A 5,529-nucleotide genomic window follows, 5' to 3' on the forward strand; every position below is an offset into this window, starting at 1 on the left:
GTATTTTGTCATGTGTTCCTATTATTATTATTACTTTCGTGCTGCTCCATTTGCTTTTCTTTACTGTTGTACAGTTTAAAATGGCACTTAAAATGGCAAGTTTCAGGTTCGTGGGCACAGTAATCGTTCGTAGTAAACATTGTTTGTTCGCTCACTAATACAATGTTTTTTGCAGGTGCAGGTTAACTACATTTGTTCAGGCCTATTTGTATTAAAAGAAGTTTGTTGTATAGATGGGTTTGTAACTAGAATGAAATGCAAACTTGATTCAGTGTAAGGAGAGGACACTCAGCAGCTGTTTACACATCTGGACACAGGAGCACTAGTGTGGGACACAAGAACACCCTTTTTAGGGTGTTCCACACAGGTGCTCCAGTGGATACTAGGGGTGTCTCCATGTGGGAAACTTTACCAAAAAAGGTAAATATTCCAGCTTGAAGAAAGGGAAAAAGCATGTCTTCAGCTTGGAACTCTGCCAAAACAGACAATTGTACGACACTTCAAGTAATGTTTCATATTCTTATTTCTTGCCTCAAATATCTGTGTGCTAAGTATACCTTTTTTTTATTCACATAGGTGAGAAAAGACTCTGGACATCAGAGGACACCAGGGACCCCCAACCTCCTAAAGAAGGGGAAGTCACCACACCACAACCTGAGGATGTGAAGGGAATGTGGAGGATATGTCGCATGATGATCTCTAGTGCAAAAGAAAAAGTATGCCAGACCTCTCATTACTAAGCATAGGAAACAGCAACATGATAGAGAGGATATGGCAGATGGTGAGGTGCATTATCGCAAACCCAGAGATGTTGAATTTGAAGAAGTATGGGAGTTTACACAAACTGAACTCCATGAGCTGGCAAAACAATATAAACAAAGGTCTGGGGAACCCCTCTTGAGTTGGCTCCTACACTTATGGGATGCAGGGGCGGACAGTGTTGTTTTGTAAGGTAAGGAAGCAGTGACTATGGGAGTTTTAACCCATGATCCACAATTGCATCAGGCAATGCGAAAAGCCAGAGAGTTTAACGTGAAACACTACTCCTAGTGAAGATAACATCAGCCTGGACTTAGAGAAAACAGAACAAACCCCTCCTGTTAGCCCCAAACCAATTCCCAAAACTAAACATGAACCCAAATCCCTTTATCCTGGGGAGGAGTTAGAGAGAATTAGAAAAGGGGATTGGGAGGTTCCTTATCCTTTATGAAGGGAAGGTGATTCTCCTGTAATAGCAGTGAGGGCAGTGACAGCAGGAGACTGACGTCCATATGCACCTCTCACTGTATGGTGGGGTAAGTCATCTTCTCCTACACATGTAATGGCTTTAGTTGATAGCGGAGCTGAAGTTACACTTTTGCAAGGAAATCCTTCCCATCACAAAGGAGGATTAATTTATGTAGAGGGTTTGGAAGGGCAAACTACACCAGCAGTTAGGATACGGGTGAAATTGGCTATTGGCAAGGGATCAGGATTTATGACAAATGTTTTGGTATCAGAGTTACCCGAAAATATTCTTGGGATGGATGTACTTCAAGGTCAGTCAATTCAGACTGAAAGAGGTACATTCACATTCGGGTATTCGGGTGAAAGCTGTGGTCAGAGGTCATGCGAAATGGACCCCTGTCTACATTCCTCCACCAGAGAAGCCAGTCTGTCTCAAGCAGTACAGACTTCCTGGAGGCCACAAAGAAATTGGGGAGACTATTCAAGAACTGTTGAGAGTAGGGATCCTTAGACCTGCTGTAAGTCCTTTCTCGTCTCCGGTGTTCTCAGTAAAGCAACCTGATGGGACATATAGAATGACTGTGGATTACAGAGGTCTAAACAAAGTGGCACCTCCATTGAAGTCAGCTGTACCAGATATGATCTCAATTGTTGAGAAAATTGCTAAAGATGCAGGAGAATATCATGCTGTGATAGACCTGGCTAATGCTTTCTTTTCGATTTTAATAGACCCAGAGTGTCAAGACCAGTTTGCTATGGTGTGGGACGCCATAAGTACACTTTCACTGTGCTTCCTGAAGACTATGTTCATTCTCCAACGATTTGTCATGGACTGATTGCCCGAGATTTAAATACCCTAAGTTTGAAAGTCGTTGTGTTCCACTACATTGATGACATCATGATCTCTGGAACAAAAGAAGATGTAACTGAAGCACTGCACCTGCTGATACATCACATGGAGACAGAGGGTGGGCTATCAACAAAGACAAATTCCAAGGACCTGCCACAGAAGTGAAATTCCTGGGAATGATGTGGACTGGGCTGCAGAGGAAAATTCCAGAGACAGTTGTGCAAACTATCCAGGCTCTGTCGCCCCCTACTACCAAAGAGGAGGCACAGAAGTTCATTGGAGTTGTGGGGTTCTGGAGATCGTTCATCCCACATCTTGGACTGATTCTGAGGCCTATATATAATGTCACCAGAAAAAAGACTGAGTTCTCATGGGATTCAGAGCAGCGGACTGCATTCCTGGCTGCTAAAGACGCTATTTTGCAGGATCAGGGATTAGGACCCGTGAGACAAGGAGTACCATTTCAGCTGGATGTAGTGGAGCAGAATGGTACCATATCTTGGAGTCTATGGCAACCAAATGAAAAGAAAGTACTGAGAGCAATACCCATTGGATTTTGGTCCAAACAACTGACAGGGGCACAGAAGAGATACACGCCCCTAGAGAAGTACCTGTTTGGGGCCTACACAGCACTTCATCATGTAGAGACAATTACAGGAAAGGACAAAGTCACCATCCATACTGCATTGCCAATAGCAGGATGGGTGAGAAATAATGGACTGACCACTAGGGCAGCTGAAGCCCAGAACCAGACACTGATGAAATGGAAGTGGTACCTTCAAAAAAGAGGGGGTATTGCATCTGGGGATGTTAGAGACATTTCAAAACAGTTGGCATGGCTTGTTACTTTTACCAGCACCCGGCCAAAAGAAGAAATTCCTGTGCTGCAGTCACCCCCCATTCAAGAGGCTCCACCCTTTCAGTCTCTGCCAGAAGACATGAAGGAGTCAGCGTGGTTCACTGATGGTTCAGCCATAGTCGCCTCGTCTGGGTGTAAATGGACAACAGCAGCCTACAACCCAAGTACCGACATAGTCCTGCAGGAGACCAGAATTGGAGGGTCTAGTCAGTATGCAGAGTTGAAAGCTGTAGTGATGACTTTTCAGGAGGATCCTTCTTTCCATGTCACTATCTAGACTGACAGCTGGGTGGTTTTTTAAAAGACTGACAACTTGGATGCCCACGTGGAAGTCCAATGAATGGATGATTCATGGAAAGGTGGTGTGGGGAGGCAAGGAAGTCTGGGACTACATCTGGAAGGAAGCTCACTCCCGTCACATAAAAATGTTGATGCACATTTGCCCCTAGTCCCAGACTTTGAGAACTTTAACAGAGTTGCAGATTAAATCGCCAAGATGAAGGCAGCTGTGCCAATTGATCCTGTCTTGATGAACTTGGCCAACTGGGCCCACAAGCATTTAGGGCAGAAAGCAACATATGAATGGGCACAGCAGAGAGGATTGCCTATATCCATGGACATGATAAACACTGTAATAGGGAACTGTACAGTGTGTGGAGAAGTGCGACAATGGCCATTGCAAAAGTACTCCACCGGGTCGATTAAAAGGGGTGAGAGGCCTGCAGAGATCTGGCAGACTGACTTCATCGATCCCCTGCCCCGGGGAAACAATGGACTGAGATATTGTTGCACTGCAGTGGACACCTATTCAGGACTTATGCTTGTTCATCCTTGCAAACGTGCAGATCAAACCGCAACTCTTCAACTGCTCCAGAAACTTGTCGTTGTTTATGGTTGTCCCAAACAAGTCCAAAGTGATAATGGTTCACACTTCACCGGATCATCAGTACAGCAGTGGGCCAAAGATTCTGGAGTGTACTGGTTGTGCCACATCCCATACCATCCACAGGCAGCTGGTTTTATTGAAAGATACATCGGGCTATTGAAGGATCAGATATGCAAACTTACACCCACACATACACTAAGGGGGTGGGATCGGGTCCTCACACAGGCAGTCATGTTGTTAAATTCTAGGCCAATAGCCAAAAGCACACCATATGAGAGGATGGTAGGGACTGGGGCACAGATTCCACCGCTGGAGTGCAGAGTTCAGTATTTATGTAAGGTTCCTGAAAGAACAGGGCTTAACAAATACCATGTTACTGCTTCCCATGACATAAAAACCAAGAGTGACGTGTCTGAAGCTGAAGCCTATCTAGGAATAAGAGGGAATCTGGCAGGAAAGTTTGAAGTTACATTTGCATTGGCAGATGAGCTTCAAGACAGTGGCTGGGATTCTGACTGGTTAGTGGATACTTCTCAGCAAGAGTGGAAAGTGAGGCTACATAACATCAAACCTTCCAAAATAAACAGCAGTGACCTTCTGGGAAATATCAGTATATTCCTCTCCTCCCTATTGATGTTCTTTGGGAGGGTCAGAAGTGGGTACAGGCAGGGGGCAAAGTGTTAGTAAGATATCCAGGCAAGAAGCCACTTAGAGGAGAGATTTTAGCTGAAGGGCCTGGATCTACTGTTTATGTATTATTAGAAGGAACAGATAATCCGCTTTGTTTTTTACTCCACAGGCTTGTCTCCGATTTGATCCATAGGAAGACCAGAGAAAAGTGGTTACATGATCGAAAGAATGATGGAAGATCGCAAGAGCTGTGGAGAGCAAGGCCTTTGATGTATTGCAAGCCTGGACTTGTTTCTAAAGAACTTTTGAATGGACTTTCTAATTACCAATTAATTTAAGACTGAAACACCTTCTCAATTACAGAAATATGGGAAGTGTTGCATTCAAGGAAAATGAATGTTTAGAATGAGTTTTCTTAGTGATGAAGTGATTTTCTGAGTGTAGTCTAAAAAAAATCTAGGGCGGAATGTGTTGCGTTTTTTAAAATATGATTTTCTTTTACATAACATTACATGGGACAATAGTGGTTGCTTATGAGTAGATATTTCTCAAACAAATGCTGCTGCACAATAGGTACGTAGATGCCATTGCTGTATTTAGAACAGTCTATTGTCTCTATAGCTACAGTAAACAGGTAAGAGAGTGCCTTTCAACCTGAAGCTACTGAGATGTAGGTTTGTCGGTTGTTAAGGTAAGGGAGTTTGTAACAAGCTGACATATAAAAGGACTTATGATGCCTTACACACACACACACACACACACACACACACACACACACCATCATGCTGTAAGATCAGAAGCCACTGATGATAGAAGAAATGTGCCTGATGCTCCAGGAGAATCGTTGCCAATGGAGATCACGAACATACAGTAACAGAAGATAAGTAGCCTTTAAGTGTATTTGTACTGTTAGAGACCATAGGCTGTTCAGTTGCTAGGCATTTTGCTTGTTATAGATATCTGTCAGTCTTGTATTGTATTCCTAATATTGTAATAGTTTTGTATGTACAGCATCTTTGTATAGTAAAAGCACATTTACACACTGCAGAAATCTCAGCTTCCTTGCTTATACCACAG

Source organism: Aquarana catesbeiana, linkage group LG05 (assembly GCF_042186555.1).
Source record: "Aquarana catesbeiana isolate 2022-GZ linkage group LG05, ASM4218655v1, whole genome shotgun sequence".
NCBI lineage: Eukaryota > Metazoa > Chordata > Amphibia > Anura > Ranidae > Aquarana > Aquarana catesbeiana.